Source organism: Suricata suricatta, chromosome 10 (assembly GCF_006229205.1).
Source record: "Suricata suricatta isolate VVHF042 chromosome 10, meerkat_22Aug2017_6uvM2_HiC, whole genome shotgun sequence".
Classification (NCBI taxonomy): domain Eukaryota; kingdom Metazoa; phylum Chordata; class Mammalia; order Carnivora; family Herpestidae; genus Suricata; species Suricata suricatta.
In genome coordinates, this window is record NC_043709.1 from 45914004 (window position 1) to 45937208 (window position 23205).

At 41.5% G+C, this 23205-nt stretch overlaps 1 protein-coding gene across 2 annotated transcripts in view; it reads right to left on the reverse strand.

The window, feature by feature from the left end:
- Positions 1-2251: 2251 nt before the first annotated feature.
- YEATS4 (YEATS domain containing 4) overlaps positions 2252-23205 on the reverse strand; it is a 45011-nt gene continuing 24057 nt past the window's right edge. Inside the window, exons 9-10 of one of the 2 annotated variants that reach the window (XR_003914399.1) lie at positions 7392-7583; positions 2252-2834 (exon numbers count right to left, since the gene is read on the reverse strand). The gene's annotated coding sequence lies outside the window, so the exon portion shown is untranslated. Of the gene's footprint in view, positions 2835-7391; positions 7584-7815; positions 9146-23205 lie in introns of those variants that run through there. The other variant, XR_003914400.1, reaches the window with a different exon arrangement.

Sequence of the window (23205 nt, forward strand, 5' to 3'; positions counted from 1 at the left end):
TGCTTATCACAGGCATTAATCTGTTGCCCTTTAGACCTTGTTTCACCTTGTTTAAGAATATTAAAAAAAAAAAGAATGTTTCAAAAACAGACTGATTTTTAAGAACTGCCCCCTCATGGATAATGGTTTACTTAAAAAGAGTTTTTAAACATACTGTGCTGATTGGCATACCTGCACGCCTATGCTGAAGAACTTAAACAGGAGGCATCCACAAACATACAACATATTTTAAAAATGCAATAAGAAAAGTGATACTGAATAACAGAATCCCTGTCTTAGCCTAAAAAACATTGGTTGAGGCAAGGGTATATGCTAATATAACTGAAAAGAAGGAGATACAATCCCAGAACATCAAGAGTGAGTAAAAAGGAAGTCAATCGGGGATGGAGAAATAACAAATCCAACGTGGCTCATGGCTCTGGCTTCATGAGAAAGCATAGCAAGTTGCTTGGTCACACCCTATGGGATAAGGTGCCCAGAGCGATCCATCAAGGAGGAAGGGAGAGGAGTTAATGTGCTAGCTCCTCTTCACCTCCTGTCTTTCTCTGGTCAAAGTAGACCTCACAGGGGGATAAGTCCCTTGCATTCCTGGGCTGTGAAACTCAAGACCCCCCCAGGCAGTCACCAGGTAAGCCATAGCCTGAGCGAGGCCCAGGCCTGGTGCTGCCTCTGAGTCTGGAGGCGGTGGGAGGAGCCAGAGGCTCAGGAGTCAGGTGGAGCTGGCCTGAGACTTCTGGTCCCATTGTGGCTCCTGTTGTGTGGGTGCGATGGAGGCCATGTCCGAGACGCTCCTCACACCAGGAAAGGTAAACGTCATCAGGGCTCTCTATTAGTGAGTGAGCAGCTTGAAAGTCAGTGAGGCAAATCTAGGGAAACATATAAAATAGGTCCAATAGTCTCTTTATTGTTACCCAGGCCCTCCATCTCAAAGCTCCATTTAAAACACTTTTTTTTTTGAGCATCTACTATTTGCCAGCCTTTGCACCAAGAGCACACAGATAAAGAAAATAAGACCTCTGGCCTCATAATTAACTGTAGCTTTTTTTTTAATGTTTAATAGTTTATTTATTTTTGAGACAGAGAGAGACAGAGCACGAGTGGGGAAGGTGCAGAGAGAGAGAGAGTGGGAGACACAGAATCTGAAACATGCTCCAAGCTCTGAGCTGTCAGGACAGAACCTGATGCGGGGCTCAAACCCACCAACCGTGAGATTATGATCTGAGCCGAAGTCAGACACTTAACTGACTGAGCCACCCAGGCACCTCAGGTTTGTGTTTTTTAAAATTTTTTAATGTTTATTTATTTTTAGAGAGAGAGACAGTGTGAGTGGGGTAGGGCAGAGACAGAGAGGGAGATACAGAATCCAAAGCAGGCTCCAGGCTTTGAGCTATTGCCACAGAGACTGATGCGGGGCTCGAACCCATGAACTGTAAGATCATGACCTGAGCCGAAGTCAAACACTTAACTGACTGAGCCACCTATGCGCCTCTAACATGGGGCTCATACCCACCACCCCGAGATCAAGAGTTGCACACTCCTGAGCCAGTTAGGTGCACCAAGACACTGGGACTTTCAATGAAAGAAATGAATTCTGTTTAGGAGAGAGCAAATAAAGCTACAATGATGAAAACATGGATGAGGGAGGCAGCCTTGTCTAAGTTAACTGTGACATGTGGAAGGGAAGGGTAAAAACTGGTGAGAGATACACAAGACCAGCCAACTGTATGCAACACACCTCTTGAGCACAGAAGTAGGACTGTACATGAGTAATGACCGCTACCAGTTTAGGATCTGTTGTTTCTTAAACTTTCTGCTGTGATGGTCACATATAAGGCAGTGTGGCAATGAACAAAAAATCCAACTAATTGTGAGTTAAACCATAAGTTTACCAATTAGTGACTTGTTAAGTTCAAGGTAGGTAATCTCAGAGTGGTTTTAGAAACAAAACAGTGTCACCACAGTTGGTTTGTAATCCCGGGAATTCCCTAGCTGCAATCTGAAACTGGCCCCTGTACCTGGGGGCAAGGAGAGACCAAAGAAAGAGGAGGACCACTCCAGATTGGTAGGTGGCAATTTTATTTTATTTTTTATTTACTTAGAGAGAGAGAGAGAAAGTGCAAGCAGGGGAGACGGGCTGAGGGAAGGAGAGAGAGGGAGGGAGAGAATCCCAAGCAGGCTCCGACCCGGGGCTCAATCTCACCACCCTGGGATCATGACCTAAGCTGAAATAAATACTCGGACACTCAACCGATTGAGCCATCCAGGTGGAAACTTTAATAAGTGAGGGGAGTTACATATGAGGTTTGTCTTGGATAGCACAAAATGAATATACCTCCATGTCCACCCACCAGAATCTTAAAGGTTTGTATACAGAGGCCTATAGAGGTTCAGTCACATACATAGTTCAGATGGTCTCAACAACACATTGATTTCACAAGGTTCTGTCCTTGAAACGGTTCCGGCTATGGAACAGTGGGCAGAAACCTACACTCCAAGGACAGGGAAGATGAGAAACCTCTGACTGCCCGAGTCCAGTGTGTAGGTCCACCAGCAGTCATATCCTCGTAATGACTTCCTCTAACACCAAGAACCCTGGGTCCATCTTCTGCTCTGCCATCTTCAATTTGTTGCTTTCATCTTTAGACTCATTACCTCATAATCTCAAAATAATTGCTGCAGCTCCAAACATCACATCTTCATAGAACAACATCCAGAAGGAGAGAAGAAAGCTTTCTTCTCGAGCATTTCTTACTTATCAAAGAATTCTTTCCCAGAGGCTTCTTGTAGACATCCTTTTATACCCTATTAACTTAAAGTGGGTAGCATGTTCCAGCCTAGATCAGTGGAGAAAGAGATTAAGATTGCCAGCATTAATTTAAATCAATCGAGATATATCCTCTGTGGCTGAGGACATAACTGAACATCAAAATTGGCCTCCTTCTTGATCTTCATCCTAGCCAGTGTGTTCTTTCTAATACACTGATGATGTCACTGTCGTAGAAATCTTTCTATGGGTTTTCCTTGTCTACCCGGCAAGTCCAAGTTCCATGACCATTCATGTTTCTTGTTGATAACCCTTCAATTTCATCCCCTCCCATTCTGCCAAGGGGACTCTCTTTCAGACACATAGAATTAGCGCAAATTCCCAGGATGTGCCATGCCTGTTATTACGACTAGCGTTTTGTATATATTGTCTTTTCTAACTTTCGCCATTGCCTTCATAGCAACTACAATTTCTTTTTCTTTTCTTTTATTATTTTAATTCTAAGGTAGTTAACATACAGTGCTATACTAGTTTCAGGTGTACACTATAGTGATTCAACACTTCCATACATCACCCAGTGCTCATCACAACTGTACTCCTCAACCCCCATCACCTATTTCACCCAACCTCCCTACCCCTCCCCTCTTGTGACTATCAGTTTTTTTCTCTATTACAACTTATTTTTCAAACATAGACTTAAATTCCCCCTCCTCAGAATGCCTTCCAGGATGTGTCTCCTCTTTTCCCAAAAGCACTGTGTTTGTACCCTTCCGTGACATTTACAGCCTTGTGGTAATTATTTATTTTTTCATCTAATTCCTCAACTTGACTGGAAATCCCCAGGGCTTAGCCTAGTGCCCAGAATCCAAAAGCCACTTAAAAAGTGCTGATTGAATGGGAAATCCCTATAGATGTATGCTATCAACCTCCACTGGGTCTTTATTTGTTGGATTTGTCACTTGTTGAACCCTAACCCTGTAACTACTGCAAACACTTCCCACTCTCCCATGGCCCAAGGGCAGTCCTTGCCTCCCTTTTCCTCCACAGGTGATCTACTTCTTAGAGCTCACGGATGACATTAAATTCAAGGTCCTTAATCTTCCCTTATTTACCTTAACTTTCATTCTTAATCTTTAATACTTCTCTCTTACTCTCTTCATCCCTCTCATCTGAAAGGAAAAGGTATTTCTTCTTCCTATTTATCTCATGACTTCCACTTCCACCTCCACCTTGGACCTCTCTTTCCAGAAAATTCCATCTTCTCTTTGATACCTGCTAGCACTCCAGTCTCTAAAACACCCAGGGGCACCTGGGTGGCTCAGTCGGTTGAGCGTCCGGCTTCAGCTCAGGTCATGATCTCACAGTTCATGGGTTTGAGCCCCGCATCAGGCTCTGTGCTGACAGCTAGCTCAGAGCCTGGAGCCTGTTTCAGATTCTGTGTCTCCCTCTCTCTCTGACCCTCCCCTGCTCCCGCTGTCTCTCTCTGTCTCTCAAATATAAATTAAAAACATAAAAAAAATAAATAAAACACCCAGCAGACTGGTTATAGCTCAGAAGATTCCTGTCCTCTCATCGATGCCTTCAAACCTAGCAAAGGCTGGTACTGGGGGCTCAAATATGAGATGCAGTATATAGAAGTGTTTCCTTAGATCCTCACAAAGTCTTTAAAATTGGAAAGTTTCACTTACAAAAAGAATTTCAGTCTTCTCAGGGTGTCTGTGTGGCTCAGTCAGTTGAGTGTCTGACTTCGGCTCAGGTCATGATCTCATGCTTCATGAATTCAAGCCCTGCTTCAGGCTCTCTGCTGGCAGCGTGGAGCCCACTTCAGATCCTCTGTTCCCCTCTCTCTCTCTGCCTCTCTCCTGCTCACTCTCTTTCTCTCAAAAATAAACATTTAAAAAAGTTCAGTCTTCTCTGTAAAGGTCAGATAGCTGGCTGTCCGGGGTCACCCTTTCCAAGCGGCAGCAATGGCTTGGGCATGGCTATGCGGTGGGGCCTGTGATCATCAGATCATCATAGTCTCTTTGCTCACTTCGGTTACCTCTCTTGTTCTTACAAGCATTTGGGTTTGCAATCCCGTTAGACTTTTGGTCTTGTTCCTATCTTTCAACTGGAGGTGCCCTCTTTAAAGCTGCCCGTGATTTTCCAGTTATGAGATATACAGGTGTTTCTTCCATCCTCATTGTCCTTGACCTTTCTGCATTGATCACCTTTCTAGAAACCATGCCCAGTTTGGTTTCCTTAGCCCCTCATGTTCCTTTTCTCTTAGATCCCTAATGCTGAAGGATTTTGCCAGCTGTTTTCCTTCTGCCCCCTAACTGGAAGCTTTTCCTAAGGTTTGGTCCTGGAGTTTTTTATCTAAGACCCCACTCACCTCCATGGACTCAGTGAATCATGTGGCTTTTTGCCATCCATTCCTTTATATGAAGAGCTTCCAAATTTCTCTGCCTCTAAGTGTCTCTTCCTCATGTTCTTTTCACATATCTCCAAAGGTGTGCTGGAAATATCCTCCTAAATGTGCTTCCAGCACCTTAGACTTAATACATCTGAAATGTAATTCATCATCTTGCCTCTCATCCTCTCCCCCTTCACCAAACAGGTCCCTCCTGACTCATTAACTATTGATGGAGTTCTCAAAGTGACCAAGGCTGCAAATCACTTTCGTCCTTTCCTTTGACCTCCAAGCCTTTTTTTCAGGCCCTAAAAACTCCCTTGCCCTGATGGGAGGCTCATTGGATAGCCGAGAATGACACATAAACATGTGACTATCAAGTATGATGGGCAGTAGAGGAATACGCACAATAGGAGGATTTAATTCATGGAGTGGAGACTGAGAATAGGAAAGCAGGGCCTCAGAGGATGGGACATTTGAATAGGGCACTAAACTAAAGGAAGAAGGCTCAGAGAGATGGGCAGGAGAAATTACTGACCCGGAACTTAAGTCAACTTACAACTTACTGGCGATTTTGATGGTGGCCAAGCAGCCACGTAGATAATTCAGAAGGATTAGCCCACAGGTATTTAGATTTGTGTAAGTTTTGGTTTGGCATGAAACAAATAAACGAGAGTTAACTACCACACAAGAATGGATTCCACCAAGGGAAATAAGTGGGGGGAAACCACTTATTCTTGCTTGTTGACTCTCTTCAAAACATACATCACTTTGCTGACAGGTGAACGTTTTAGACTAGCAGTTATTTACGATTGACAGTTAACAAAGGAGATAGAGAGTTGGCAGTTAAGACTTGGTGCAGATCAGAAAACCAGTAAAAAGTGCCTTACCCAAGTTGCAAGTGCAGTGTCTGCGGTCCGAAACTGACTTAGATTTTGGAATTCTTCCATCCTCTGAACATGACTTGAACAGCCTTACCACCTGCCAAGTCTGAAGTCACTGCTAAAATGGCTTCCCTAATGCAAACCATCACCAGAATCTGTGTTTGTCCTTTGACCTTCCGTTTCTTCACTAGAACACACAGCTTTATTTGACTGAGATAAACAGAAGAGCCAGCAACTTTAAATATAACTGACTTTATTTGATCACCTTAACTGAAGTCTCTACATGAGAAAAGCTTCCCCATCAGCAGTTTTTTAAAGAGACATCTGGCTTCAAAAGCTTTTATTGCTTTTTTTTTCTATTGTAAAAATATTAACTCAAGCATTTCTGGGGAGGCATGCATCAAAAATGCCCACATCAGGCTAAGTCCTGCTGGTTTCCACTGAGACTGTTTCCACAATAACAAACGGCTGCTGTTGTTTTTACAGAAACACCAATAAACAGTCCTAGAAACACAGCACATGGGTAGTGATCGATAAAATTAAATACTTCTTCATTTTAAAGCGAGGCCCAAAACATCACAGGATGATGAGTGGAGAACACTGATAAACAGATTTGCAAAGCAAAGGATTTACAGTCACAGGAGTCTTAGCCTCCTGCCCACACAGCCTTTATGCATCAATAAGTAGTTGGTCATCCTTTCTCATCTGCTCAGAAGCTTCCAAGGCATTCAGTTGAGATCTTGAAAACTTAAGCCCCGACCCAACTGGGTACTGGTCATCCATCTCCCACCAAATGCGTTCTTAAAGTCAAAATTAAGCATCGGAGTTGGTCATTACACACTGACCTGAGAGGAGAGTGGCCTGTCACAGATGCCTTGCAATTTCAAACCCAGACCCTGGGGAAGCCAGCCTCCACGTCCAGTGGTGGTGGGAGGGCTGCAGGGAGGTGGGCAGGGGATGGGAGTCACGGGGTGTCTCGGGTTGCCCTTTGAACCAAATCAATGGAAGTCTTTCCTTACTTGTGATAAGTGCCTTCGCACACTGATAAGCACCATTTGGAAATCTTCACCATTCTGATAAACATCGCTAGGCCAACAGGAGTGTTACAGGATTCTGGGTCTTTCACTGGGGATCAGACAATCAGTTTGCAATATGCCTCCTGGGCAAACTCCAGTTCCCTAGCTAGAGGACTGTAAATATTATAAAACTCCGGAGAACTTCTTTTTCTCTTTATTGCTTGCTAGATAACAAATTAAACACATCAGAGGATTGAAAAGCCTCTAAGTTGTTTGTTGCTGTGTTGTTCTACAGGCAAGAGAACAACTGATTAACCAGGCTGAATTCTTTGTACCTGTTTGCTCTTTGAGGCACAGTGTACAGGTGAGAGTGGGGGCGGTGGAGGCCGAGATGAGACGTAGTGGTGTTTTCTACTCTTCTGCCAGCTGAGGAGGTGGGACCGTGGGCCCCGGAGATGCCAGGCCTGGAGGATCCAGCTGCCTCTGGCTTCCAAGGCTGGTGTAATGGCTCTGTTCTCACAGAAGTGCTGACAGAACATGACAAATAGAAAACAGATGTGCAGTGACCTCCCAAAAAAGTATTTCAAGGCTTCTTAATCTTCAGAGGAATCTTTCAGAGTGAGAGACGCCACCTTCAGGCAGTGATGCACATGACAGCTAAAGTAGAGTGGCGGACCCCTCGGTTCTCCGCACCCTCCCAGCCCCGCCCAGCCCCTTGCCTGCATTGCCCTCACAGACCCCATTCCCCTCAGAGTCCACTTCACATGTGACCATCTCCCTGCACACAGGCTTTCCCTCACTTGTCCCCACACACAGCTGGTCTTGGCATTTATAGATGTACCACCTCTTATCAAGCATGAAGGGTGTTTCCCTCCCATTTTTGGATCCATACTTACTTTGAAATGGTCCCTGTCACTGGGTCCATTACCAGCTCCAGATACTTTCATGAAACTAAATATTGGTTCGGAACCACTGAGTACACTGACTTTTGCCCATTTAACAACTTAAGTTAGAAATACTAAAATAGAGGGGTCCAAAGGCCAACAGGGGAAACAAATTTCAGGGTCCCTGGCTTTGAGGGCAAAGGACTGTTCCTTCTGCATGTGGGCTCACACCTTGCACGATACTATTGCTTTTAAACTGCTCTGCTTATGTTCTTTGCAGACGTCTGTCTGCATCCCGCAAGAATGTGGGTGGACTTCCTAGAGTTTTGCCCTCCCAATGACTACAATATTTTGTGGAAGACTTTCTTCCTTGCCAAGTTGTTGGCATCTCACAAAACAGTTTATGGCAACATTTCTCCTGAGAAAGAAAGCCATGTAAGTGCAAGGCAGTGCAAACTCATTTTCAATGCCACTGATGAGCAATCAACTACATCACCCCAGTTAATCCCAAATTAGTCTGGTTTCAATGTCTGGGCACTTATCAGTGGGCCAGACCAGCTCTTACCCTTGAAGTCCAGGGATTCTCTGCTTGAAAAGTCAGCGCATTCCCCTACTTCTAGACATCACATGCCAAGAATTTCCCATCTTATTTGGAAGTAAACAGAAAGTTCTGGACTAAAGTGGATGGAGTTTGTGCAGTTTAAACATTTATTCTTGTATCACATAAGACTAAACCATTTATCCAATTTGTGGGATAATCAAAATGCACTTTTTATTGGAATGTGGAATTGTTATTTAGATATTTGAGTTTTGTAAATGAATAGAAAATATCAAATATGCAGTTTGTGTGCATTAGCTGCAGTTAGAGCGATGATAATCTTGAGATGGGTAACATTGCGTCAGTTTTATAGAATAGATAAATGAAGTTTACAGATGTGAAATAATTCATGTTAAAGCTAATAAACGGTAGAGCAGGATTCAGTTCGGCTTGTCTGTAACAGAGTCTCCAAAAGGATTAGATGGAAATGTGGGTAGAGGACCTTTCTTAAAGCTGTGTTTGCATAGCTAGCTCATTGCTTTACTTAGTATATTTATTTGGGTTGGATGGAGGGGGAGATGGAGATCTGGGGTCTTTAGCCTTCCCACAGCAAACTGCTCCTTGGGCTGTCATTGTTTCTCTGACTCCAAGATCCACTGTCTTTCAGCTGATATATTTGCAGCAGGAGATTACAGGAAGGAAATGTTAAAGACAAATATGTAATTAGTAGATTATTGATCCATAGATATATTAATCCAAAGTTGTATTCTCTCCTTATTTCTCTGGTTCATTCTATATCACTCCCCCTGATACATCTGAAGATCCAACAACACAGTGGGGTGTGTTTTTTTCAGTCTTTCCAAGGTCCTGCTTTCTCACTTCTAGGTCTGTCTTTGTACATGATCTTCCCTGTACCGGGGACGCTCCCATTCTTACTCCTTGCTTTCTCCTCTCCCTACCCCCTCCCATCCCCTGGCAAACAGTGAATTCTCAGCTTCGATGTCATCCCCGCCTTCTCATATCATCCTATTATAACCCCCATCATGGCTGCCATTTTTAAGGGAGGCATTCTGGAACACAATCCTATGTGCTTGAATTCCAACTCTGACCTGATTGTGCAAGCTTGGGCTACTCACCAACCCTCTCAGGGTTTGACTTCCCTCACCTTTAATGCAGACAGCAGTGGCACTGGAATTTTAGAAGATGATTCAGATTCACTGAGAAAATACTTTTCAACCTTTTAAAGACAACCTGACTTGCAGCAAACCATCTATCCATGTTAACTATTACCACTGTTGACAGTAATAAGGGAGGGACTGCCACTAGACTGGTCACCATAGCATCCCAGCACACATCACGGTGCCTACGAGTATTTACAGGGCAAATGAATCTCCAGTTGCACAAACATAGCACGTCCACTGTTCCTGACCTCGATCACCATCTCTTATCTGGATTCGGAACAGGCTCCTAACCAATGTTCCTGCTTCTATCTTTTTTTTCCCTCCAGTCCATCCAGGGGATCTCTTCCAAACTTAAGCCAGATTACACTGCTTTTCTGGTTTCCTATCTCACATGGAGTAACAACTGAAGTCCTTGCAAAAAATCCTCACCTTCTGCCCCTCTTCCCTTGCTCACTCACTTCCAGCCTCAGTGGCCCCTTGGGTGCTCCTCGAAATTGCTTTTGCTTTAGAGAGCATACCCTGGCTGTTCCTTCTGCCTGGACCACTTTTTGCACAGATAATTGCTGGCTAACTCCATCCTCTCTTGTCTTGCTCTAATGCCACCTTTTCAACAAAACCTACATAGATCACCCTATTTAAGATTGCAACTTTATGACATAAGAAAAGAATAATAGAGGACAGGAGGAAACTTGTGGAGGTGATGGCTCTGTTTAAAGCATAGAGTGGTGGTGGTTTCACTGATACAGATGTCTCTTCAAACTTACCAAGTTAACACATTAAACACGTATAGCTTCATGTCAATCACACGTCAGTAAAGTGTTTAAAAAATAACAGTAAAAAAATAAAGTTGCAACCTTGTCCCTGTTCAACCCCAGGCACTCCCAACCTCTTTGCCTTGCTTTAATTTTCTAACTTAACACCTTTCTACTTCACACTTCGTTAGCTCCTTCATTATTACCTTGTTTAGTGTTTATGTACTGACTTTCTCCTCTAGAATGCCAGCCCCACAAGCACAGGGACCTTTGTTTATTCACCAATATATTCCCAAGTGCTTAGAAAGGCACCTGGCACACAGAAGGCACTTAATAAATATTCCTGAATAAATGGTGAGATGTGTGTGCATATGTACACGAACCCATGGTTTCCGTTCACAGTTACTATGGGTTAGTAAGGTGAACAGAGGGGCCAACTCCTCCAGGTGAGAAGAGCAAAGACTTCTCCATTTGCAGTTTTGACACAATGCCCTAGATAGATTTCATCTAAACAGATCTTTTCCACAAAAGGGGCATTGCACAAAGGTCCGTCTTTGTGCAGCCTCCACACTGTCTTTGGCAGTTTGGATACTCCGCCCTCTAGGTGTGGCCCTGCACATGTGGTCCTGATGGAATGTCCTGATTAGTTACCAGATGTGCCTGAGCAGCTCTGAGGAGTGGCCTGTCTGTTCAGATCTCAGCTCGGGAGCGGTTTTCATTAGCAGCTCTACTGCCACCTTCTAGGGCTGTCTCTGCCCTCCTGCACCTCTACAGAACACTCTCCCTCAGTCTTCAGAGTCTTTTTTTCCTTACTGGTAGTGAAAAACAAGCAATAATTTCTTAAAAAAAATTTTTTTTAACGTTTATTTATTTTTGAGAGACAGAGAGAGACCTGGGGGCGGGGTGAAGGGGAGAGAGAGAGAGGGAGGGAGACATAGAATCCAAAGCAGGCTCCAGGCTCTGAGATGTCAGCACAGAGCCTGAGGTGGGGCTCAAACTCCTGAACGGTGAGATCATGATCTGACCCAAAGTCAGATGCTTAACCAACTGAGCCACCCAGGCGCCCTGGCAATAATTCCTTAATTATGATTACATTGGTCATTTTGGCTGAATATTTCAGTCCCATTATGACTGTTTGCAGTACATATAATATTTTTGTCTTATTTCTATAAAAAATAAACTGTAGGGGCGCCTGGGTGGCTCAGTCGGTTAAACCTCCAACCTCGGCTCAGGTCAGATCTCATGTTTGTGGGTTCAAGCCCCGCGTCGGGCTCTGTGCTGGCGGCTAGCTCAGAGCCTGGAGCCTGCTTCCAATTCTGTGTCTCCTTCTCTCTCTGCCCCTCCCCCTCTCATGCTCTGTCTCTCTCTGTATCAAAAATAAAACATTAAAAAATGTTTAAAAAATATATAAAATAAACTGTAATAAGAATGTTACTGTGTTGGGGCGCCTGGGTGGTTCAGTCAGTTTAGTGTCTGACTTTGGCTCAGGTCATGATCTCTCAGTTCATGAGTTCGAACCCCGCGTTGGGCTCTGTGCTGACAGCTCAGAGCCTGGAGCCTGCTTCAGATTCTGGGTTTCCTTCTCTCTCTGCCCCTCCCCTGCTCACTCTCTGTCTCTCAAAAATAAACATAAAAAAAAAAAGAATGTTACTGTGTAGAAGCTATAGGGCAATAGACATGGACTCAATATAAGACATTTTAACAAATAAAAAATCAGGATATAGAATGTGCTGACTCTTGACATGTACAATTTCCTAATCATTGGAGATGATTTATACGTAATGTCCAGAAAGGGCAAATCTATAGAGACAAAATTAGTGGCCGCCTGGGGCCGAAGGTGGGAATGGGGCATGAATGCAAATGTGGGCATGTTTCTTTTAGGAGTGAAGAAAATATTCTAGTATTAGATTGAATAACTCTATTAATTTATTAAAAATCATTGAACTATACACAAAAGTGGGTGCATTTTATGGAGTATTAGTTTGCTAGCAGTGCTGTAACAAGTATCATAGATTAGGTGGCTTTGAACAACACAAATTTATTTTCTCACAGTTCTGAAAGCTGAAGTCCAAGACCAAGCTCTGGGCAGGGTCGGGTCCCTCTGAGGGCTGTGAGGACAGATCTATTCTAGGCCCCTCTCTTTGGCCTGTGGATGGTCATCTTGTTTTATCTTCATATCATCTTCCCTCTATACAGGGCTGTGTCCAAATGTCCTCTTTTTTTAAGGATACCAGTCATATTTGATTAGAGTCCACTCTAATGACCTCCTTTTAACTAAATTACATCTTGAAAGATCTAATCTCGAAATACAGTTCTATTCAGAGATATTGGGGGTTAGAACGTTGTCATGGAAATTTGGGAGGGTACACAATTCAGCCCGTGATAATACAGGCATACCTTGGAGATAATGCCGGTTTGGTTCCAGACCACCGCAATAAAGTGAATAATGCAATAAAGCAAGTCAAATGAATTTTTTGGTTTCCTAGTGTGTATCAACGTTATGTTTACATTATGCTAGAGACTATTCAGTGTGCAATAGCATTATGTCCAAAATAAGCCAATGTACACACCTTAATTTAAAAATATTGCTTAAAAGGGGCTAATCATCATCTAAGCTTCCAGTGAGTTGTAATCTTTTTGCTTGTGCAGGGTGTTGACTTGATGTTAGTGGCTGCTGACTGGTGAAGGTGGTGGCTGCTGAAGGTTGGGGTGGCTGTGGCGATTTCTTAAAATAAGACCACAAGGGGGACACCTGGCAGGCTCGGGGGAGTGTGTGAACCTTGATCTCAGGGCGGTGAGTTCAAGCTCCATGTCGGGTGTGGTGATTACTTAAAAGTAATAAAGAAATCTTAAAAAAAAAAAAGACCACCATGAAGTCTGCTGCATCAATCAACTCTTCCTTTCACAAATGATTTCTCTGTAGTAGGTGATACTGTTTGACAGCATCAACTAAGTTTATATAATATTCTAAATTCTTTGCTGTCATTTTAACTATCTTCACAGCATCTTCACCAGGAGTAGATTCCATCTCAAGAGACCACTTTCAGGGTGCCTGGGTGGTTCAGTCGGTTTAGTGTCCGACTTCGGCTCAGGTCGTGATCTCACAGTTTGTGGGTTCAAGCCCTGTGTCTAGCTCTGTGCTGACAGCTCAGAGCCTGGAGCCTGCTTTGGATTTTGTGTCTCCCTCTCTCTCTGCTCCTCCTCCACTCACATTCTGTTTCTCTCTCTCTCTCAAAAATAAACATAAAAAAAAATTTTTTTAAAGAGACTACTTTCTTTGCTCATCCCTAAGAAGCAACTCCTTATCTGTTCAAGCTTTATGATAAGACTGCAACAAGTCAGTCCCATCCTCTCGCTCCACTTCTCATTCTAGTTCTCTTACTGTATCCACCACATCTGCAGTTTCTTCCTCCACTGAAGTCTTGAACTTTCAATTTATAAAAAACAGTATCTGTGAAGTACAATAAACTAAAGCACAATAAAATGACATATACCTGTATGTACATTATACTTCAATAAAGCTGTTTTAAAAAACATACTAATTGAGCACTTACTAGGTTCTAGGTACGATCTAAGTACTTTACATATATCATCTCGTTTGATCTTCTCAATGACAGTACGAGGTAAGTATGTTTAGGTCCACTTTAAATTGAGGAAAAAAGGCACAGAGAGGTTAATTAATTTGCCTGAGGTCACAAAGCCAGTCAGCAATGGAGCCAAGATTCAAACCATGTAGCCCAACTCCAGAGCCCACCTTTTTACTCCCTGTGCTAACACCTACATGTGCCAGACACGCAGGCCCTTTAAGTCCATCTTTCGATCAGTTTCATGATGTCAATTGTATGCAAGAGAAAACTGCAGTTTGGAGAAATTAAGCACCCTGCACAAGTTCCCACAAGTCTGTGATGGGTTTTCTCCAACACCCAAGCATTTTCTAGATACTATGGTGTTTCTAATTATGTGTAACTGTGCTTCTCACCCTTTTTGATGGGAGACCTCCAGGACCAGTAAAAAGCTTCCCAGCACAATAGATGCTCAATAAATTGTTGTGGAATGAATGAGAACATTTTGAAAAGGACTGGTCTATAGTTTTAACTTCACAGTGATAGATAAAGGAATCTGCTCATGGGGCGCCTGGGTGGTTCAGTCCGTTAAGCATCTGACTTTGGCTCAGGTCATGATCTCACAGTTTGTGGGTTCGAGCCCCGCGTTGGGCTCTGTGCTGACAGCTGACTCAGAGCCTGGAGCCTGCTTTAGATTTTGTACCTCCCTCTCTCTCTGACCCTCCCCTGCTCACGCTGTCTCTCTCTGTCTCTCAAAAATAAATAAAAACATTTAAAAAACAATAATAAAAAAAAGGAATCTGCTCATGCTGGAGACCTGAGCAGCCTCAGACTCTGGAGACTGCAACTCTGGAGACTGACTACTTGGGCCGCAGGTCAGGAGATCATCTTGCATGGGAAGTTCATGATAAAAACTCCAAAATTACCTCTTGGCTGAATACTTTTATATGGCAAAATGGGCACCCTCACAGTCTGCTGGTGGGAATGCAAACTGGGATGAACTTTTCATTGGGCAACTGGCAACTGTCAAAAGCCTTAAACACACACACACACACACACACACACACACACACACACACCCTTCTGTCCTCATAATTCCTTATCTAAGAATTTATAAGTGTTATGAAAAAAATTGGAAACAATCTAAACATCCAACAATAAAAGAATAAGTATGGTATAGTCAGAATGGAATAATATGCAGTCTTTATTGATGATGTTGGTTTTATTACTGTTTTAGATAAAGTTCATGCTATATAATATTTAGTAAAACAGAGCAAAAAATAAAACCAGTTACATGGCAGTTCACAGAAAAAGAAATGCAAATGGCCAGTAAGTGTATGGAAAGAGACTTATTCTCATCAGAATGCAGAGAAAAGCAAATAAAAAAAATGGACTATTTTTCACCTGTGAGATCAACAAAAAGTTGGTCAGGAGTGTAAACAGGCACTCTAATGTACAATTGTTGATAGTATAAATTGTGCAAGCTTTTGGGAGAAATTTGGGAATAATACTAAAATTTTAAATAATGCATACCCCCCCTTTTTCACCTAGCAAAATAATTTCTGGCAATTTTACTTTGTCCTATAGAAATACATATATATGCATAGATGTTCATTACAGCACTAACTATAGTAGCAAAATAACTTGGAAACAAGTTTTCATCAATCACCAAATGATGAATTAAATGGTGGAAATTTGCATAGTGAAACATAAGCAGCTCTTAAAATAAATGATATTAACCTTCTATGCTTATCTGCAAAGATATTAACATTAGTCGGGGGTCAGCCAGGGACACAAAATTCATGTTAGCTAATTCAAAAGAGAAAAGTTCATATAGTAATTAAGTAAAAGAGGTTAGAGGCGAGCTATTTTATGTCAGAGGGTGGTGCTCAAGGACAGACGCAGCCCTACAGGCAAGGCAAAGGGCTCTGTGCTGACAACTAGCTCGGAGCCTGGAGCCTGCTTCTGGTTCTGTGTCTCCTCTCTCTGCCCCTCCCCCTCTCATGCTCTGTCTCTCTCTGTATCAAAAATAAATAAAACATTTAAAATTTTTTAAAAAATAGCTTAGTTCTGGTCACCAAACTCAATAAAAACACACTATAAATTTGTTTAATTTCCTGAAGTCTTAAGTACAGAAACAACCTCGGCAGAAGTAGACCCACATTGATGGTACATTTCAGGCCAAAGTCAGTTTTCACCTTTGGCTTATTTGTGCTTGTGACGTCTTGGGACACAGCTAGGCAAGCCTCTGTGCCTAGCACTGGGACAGGCTAGAGTAGATGAAGGAAAAGCCATGATCTGCAACTAGAATTGTGCCCTAATGTGGAATAGACCCAGGGCTGGTCCTAAAAGTTAAGTGACAGAGACCACTAAAAGGCCAGCAATCATTTATTGAGCACTTCCTGGCTAGGCATGCCAAGTGCTTTATATACAATGATCAAGATAAACAAAACCAACTCCCCCTCTTTTGCCAAGAGTGAAAAAATGTGTGAAGGATGGTAATAGAAGTATATCATACTTTCACAGCAGGATGAACGACAACATAAAAGAGAGGCAAATAAGACTCTATGATGGTTCAGAGGAAGTGAGCTTACTTGGGAGTAGGGAGAGGGAAATTCAGGCCTGGAAGAAAGGAAATATTTTAATAAAGGAAAAAGGTGGAAGGTGTAATAGCAGGAGAATGCAGGGTACATTTAAGGAATAGCATGAAGGTTCTACTGGTTAAAATGGAAGATGTGTGCAAACTAATTTTTTAACTTACAAGTTTATCTTCAGTTTGCCATGAAAGCCTTTCTGACCGCCCAACAGGGGCAATCTTCTTAGGTTCAGTTACACCTTGAGTCACAACTTGACTATAGACCACACCAGGACAGTCCAAAGACTAGACCACACTCGGACACTCCAAAGGCTATAGCCCAGGAACCACAGACCTCCACCAGGGCGTGGGCAAGTGCTCCTATGAATCCTTGCAGCAGTCGGCTGAGCACTCAGAGCAGATTCAAGAAAGCGAGGTGCCCACCAGGCAAGTGTAGAAGCTGCCCTGGCTTACAGGCTCTACTCCCCGTAGGAGCTGGTATCTCTTGTAACCACTCCTTAGGTATCGCTTCCTGTGAGAGACATACCAACTGCTTAGAGTCACAGCACTCAGGGAAGTCCAAGGATGTGACTTCCTGCCTAGACTGATAGTTCTCTCACTCCAGATGGAGGTTACCAAACAAGGATGCCTTTCCCAAGTGCAGTGTTGCCTGGGGGCATGATTGACACACAGTCTTTATCACATTGCCTGAGAAACCAAGAGTCAAAACTCTGAAGCAGAAAGGGAAAAGGCTTTGTTAACCCTAAACTCATCCTCCCCAACATCTACTCCAATGTCACTGCTTTCCTCAAAAGTAACTCCTGCTAATTACTTTTCTAAGAATTTACATAAAGTTGTATACACATTGGTAGGCATTTAGTTTATATCCAATTTTTCACTATTACAAACACGCAATCAACATCCTCTCTACGTATGAGAGCGTTTCCTGGTAGTGAAGTTATTTGATTAAATTATAAGTATACAATCCTTAGATAATATTACATTATTGTTAACAATCTTAATGCACACCAGCAGTGTATGAATACCAATCCCCCATTCACTCTTCTGTGACAATGTTTATTAGAAATCTTTAAATTTCGTCACCACAATGAATGAGAAATGGTCTTGTATTCATTTACGTTCCTCTGATAACAAGTGAGTTTACAGATATTTTCAAATGTTTATTGAGCATTTGTATTTTTCATTTTAATTACTTCTCATATTCTTTGCCCATTTTTCTATTGAGTTGATTTGTGGGATATACACACACACACACACACACACACACACATACCCATATCTATATTGCTATATATTATATGGGTGTACTACATACTACACGTGTACTATGTTAGGCAGTATATATAATATTATGTATATGGCATATATATTGAAATGTTGTTTATATAGACATACAAATACTTAGGCATTTTCAGATATATAAAGGGAACTATTAATGGTTTTTGATCAGGACAGCTTGGTGCTGGGAGGAGAGATTAGGCATTGGGGTTTTGGAGTTAGACCTGAGTCTGTTCAGCTCAAGTGCTTTCTAGTATGTGTCCTTGGGCAAAGCACTCAATCTCCTTGAATCTCACTTTTCTTATTTGTTATTATGGGGATAATCATATGCATTCACTGAGTTGTCATTTTTTTTAATTTTTAAAAAATGTTTATTTATTTTTTGAGAGAGAGAGAGACACAGTGTGAGTGGGGGAGGGGCAGAGAGAGAGGGAGACACAGAATTCAAAGCACGTTCCAGGCTCTAAGCAGTCAGCAGAGTCTAACGTGGGGCTTGAACTCACAACTCACAAGATCCTGACCTGAGCTGAAGTTGGACACTTAACTTTTTAGCTGGTCTTTACCTTGGTTTGGTATTCAGTTAATGGTAACACTTTGCATTATTTTTTAAAATTGAAGTGTAATTCACGAATCATAAAGTGTACAAGTCAGTGGCTTTTTAGTATATTCCTAAGGTTCTACAACCATCACCACTATCCACTGCCAGAACATTTCCATACCCCCAAAAGAAATCCTATATCCAGTTACTCCCCACTCTCAACCCCCACAACCTGGCAAACACTAAGCACTCTTTTTTTAAATTTAATTTTTTTTAAAGTAAGCTCTACACCCAATGTGGGTTGAACCCACGACCCCAAGATGAAGTCACATGCTCTACTACCTAAGCCAGCCAGGCATCCCTAAGCCCTAATCACTTTCTGTCTTCATGTTTTTGCCTATTACATATATTTCACATAAGTAGAATGATACAATATATGGCCTTTGTGTCTGGCATCTTTCATTCAGCATGTCTATAAGGTTTGTCCATATTGTAAGATATTATAACTCTTCACTTCTACTGCTGAATAATCCATTATACTGATATACCAAATCTGATTTATCCATTCATCAGCTGATGGACATTTGGATTATTTCTATTTTGGGCTATTATGAATAATGCTGCTATAAATATTCATGTACAAGTTTTTGTATGGGTATATGTTTTCAATTATTTTAGCTATATACCTAGAGGTAGAATTGCTAGGTCATATAGTAACTCTATGTTTAACTTTTTAAAAAAGTTTATTTATTTAAGCAAGCTCTACACCCAATGTAGGGTTTGAACTCACAACTCCAAAATCAAGAGCCTCATGTTGTACCAACTGAGCCAGCCAGGCACCTTATTTTTTTTTTTTTTAATGTTTATTCATTTTTGAGAGACAGAGAAACAGGGCATGAGTGGGGGAGAGGCAGAAAGAGAGGGAGACACAGAATCCAAAGCAGGCTCCAGGCTCTGAGCTGCCAGCATACAGTCTGACACAGGGCTCAAACTTACAAACCATGAAATCATGACCTGAGCTGAAGTCGGACGCTTAGCCAACTAAGCCACCCAGGCACCTCTATGTTTAACTTTTTAAGGAACCCCCAAACTGTTTCCATTAGAACCTGCACTGTTTTACATTCTCACCAGCAATGTGTGAGAGTTTCAATTTCTCCACATCCTTGTAAACACTTACTACTGTCTGTCTCTTTTACGATAGTCAGCCTAGTGAAGTAGTATCTCATGATGGTTCTTATTTGCATTTCCCTAATAACATATCATGTTGAGCATCTTTTCACGTGCTTATTGGCCTCTTATAATTCTTCTTTGGAGAAATGACTATACAAATCTTTCACCCAATTTTTAACTGGCTGTCTTTTTATTACTGAGTTGTAGGAGTTCTTCCTATGTTATGGATACTAGCCTCTTTGCAGATACATGATTTACAAATATTTTCTCACATTCTGTAGATCGTTTTTTTACTTTCTTGATAATGCCCTTTGAAGCATAAAGGTTTTCTTTTTTAGTTTATTTATTTATTTATTTTTGAGAGAGAGGAAAGCATGAGTGGGGGAGGGACAGAGAGAAAAAGAGAGAGAATATCACGGAGGCTCCACAGTGAGGAGCTAGACACAGGGCTCAAACCTATGATCTATGAGATCATGACCTGAGCTGAAACCAAGAGTCAGCCTTAACCAACTGAGCCACTCAGATGCCCTGAAGCACAAAAGCTTTTAGTGATAAAGTTCAACTTACCTATTTTCTCTTTGGCTGCTTGAACTTCAGGTGTTATATTCCTAAGCATTTTATCCTTTTTTATTCAATTATAAATAAAATTATTTTCTTAATTTTATTTTCAGTTCCTTGCTAGTATATAGAAATATAACCAACTTTGTATATTGATCCTGTACCCTGCAACCCTGATGGATGCATTTATTAGCTCTACTAGTTGTGTGTGTGTGTATGTGTGTGTGTGTGTGTATTTCCTGGGATTTTTCTAAGTACAAAATCATATTGTCTGCAAACTGAGATAATTTTACGTCTTCCTTTCTCATCTGGATGCTTTTTATTTCTTTTTCTTGCCTAGTTGCCCTGGCTAGGATCTGCAGCACAATGTTGAATAGATGTGGTCAAAACAAACATCCTTGTCTTGTTCCTCATGTTAAGGGAGAAAAAGCATATAGTCTTTCACAATTATGTATAATGTTCACTATGAGCTTTTCATAAATGCCCTTTATCAGGTTGAGGAAGTTCCTTTATATTCCTACTTTGTTGTTTATTTCTATCATAAGAGGGTGCTGGATTTTGTCAAATGCATTTTCTGCATCTATTCAGATGCTTTTGTCTTTTATTCTTTTAATTTGGCCTATTTATTAGCTGGCCAGGGCTGCCATGACTAAGTCCCACAGGCTACATGGTGTAAACAACAAAAAGTTTTCTCACAACTGTGGAAGCTGGAGGTCTGACGATGTGTCAGCAGAGTTGGTTTCTTCCAAGGCCTCTCTCCATGGCTCGTAGTGGGCTATCTTCTCCCTGCGTGTCTACTTGGCCTAATCTTTTTACAAGGATCCAGTCATATTCAATTAAGACCCACGCTAATGACCTCATTTTGACTTAATTACCCCACTAGAGGCCCTATCTCCAAATACAGTCATATTCTGAAGTACTGGGTCTTAGGACTTCAATTTATGAATTTTCAGGAGACACCATTCAACCCCTAACAGTCTGTAACACAGATTGGTTTTTACATGTTGAACCAACCTTGTATTCCTGGGATAAATCCCACTTGATCATGAGATCACTTAATCCTTTCTATATGTTGCTGGGTTCAGTTTACAAATATTTTGTTGAAAAAAATTTTTTAGAAATAGCTAGTGTTATTATTCTTTATGCCTATCATTCAAAGTACTTTTACATATGCTATTTCATTTTCCCTTAAACAGAATTCTATGAGGTGGGTAGGATATTCACATTCACTAAAACAAAATGAAGCTCAGGAAAAGTGAAGTGATTTCCTCCCTATTATAAATTTGCAGTAGTAGATACTATAGAGTGGAATCAAAACTACAGATGGGAAGAACATTAACGAGATGAAAGAAAGCAGGATTTGGTAAGAACAAAGAGAAACTTTGTATGGCTGGAAGTTAACAGGGTCAATTTGAATGGCATCAGTGATTTCAATGATGTAAGAACTGAGGTCATCTGCTGATGTGCACAATAAGAGTAAATAGACTTGTGGTTTCAATTCATGCATGTAATTAAACCAAGTAGAGATGACAATTCTCATTAATTTTAAGATCATGATTTGACCAGATTAGCCGGAAGAAGGATAAACCAAAGTTTTGATGGAAGGGATTTGACTGTCAGTAACAGTACATCTTGGAAAGTTAATTTCCAAGGTGACTACTAATTCATACAATCTTCTCTAATCCTTGATGGAATATGATGCTCTAGTACCATGACTGCTCAGTCAGAGAATGCTAAATTCAAATTCTATCTCTAGCCCCAACAGATTGTGTACTTTGAGTCATTTAATTTCTGCAAGACTGTATCCCCTCATTAAATGGAGGAATTGAATTAGATGTTCTCTAAACTCCCTTCCAGTTTATGACTCTTATTTAGTGAATAAGGGGAGTGGTGATTGAGTTCACTGGAAATTTTTAAACAGCAGTGATGAATTCACTAAGGGTAGACTAAGGAATGACTAAAGAGCATTGAAGCCTCGTAGAAGACAGAACAGTTAAGCCAGGCTGCGTAGCCAGTGAAAGTGGGAAAGTAAACAGACTGGGGTGGGTGTGGGGGAGGCTACCCAGAGTTAGGAATACCGTGGGCCATATTACACAAAGTTTCAGGAATCTACGTGATCAATTAATTCCAAATAACTACAAATAATTAAAAAGCCAGACCACAGAGTCCAGTCTGGGACAGAATACAGATAAAACCCATCTTTAGCCACCTATTTTTACATCAGGGTCATGATGTTATTTATCTCGGTTCACTGGATAATGCACTAAAGAGCAAGGATGGAACCTGGGGCCCTCCAGTAGTTTCTGAAATCCTGGTCCATCAGCTTCTTGAATCATATATAAGTCTCTTTTCATTTCTCTGAACTGTCATATGACACTTCATAATGATCTGGCTCATAGAAGGCGATGTTCTGATAATCAAGACATCTGTTTTTCCTTTTTACTTAATTTTATTTATTTATTCTTTTAAATTTGTTTATTTTTAGAGAGAGAGAGAGAGCAATTCTGGGAGGGGCAGAGAGAGAGGGAGAGAGGATCCCATGTAGGCTTCACACTGTCAGCACAGAGCTCGATGGGGCACTGAAACTGATGAACTATGAGATCATGACCTGAGCTGATGTCAAGAGTCAGACACGTAACTGACTGAGCGACTCAGGTGCCCCTTTCGTTTAATTTTAAATTTTAAACTATTTTGTTATTCTCTTTCACTCAAATGAAATGTACTCTTACTGCAAAAATTTGAACATACACATACATAATATAGATACAGTCCCTATAAGTCCTCTTCCTACTGTTAAGATTGGTGAAAATTCCTTCAAGCAATTTTTCTTTCCTTTCTCTGTTTATTACAAAAAAAAGAATCAGGGGCATCTGGGTGGCTCAGTTGGTTAAGCGTCCGACTTTGGCTCAGGTCATGATCTTGTGGTTCGTGGGTTCAAGCCCTGCTTCAGGCTCTGTGCGGACAGCTAGCTCAGAGCCTGGAGCCTGTCTTCAGATTCTGTATCTCCCTCTCTCTCTGACCCTCCCCTACTCACACTATCTCTTTCTCAAAAATAAACAAAAAACATTTAAAAAAGGAATCATCTTGTAAT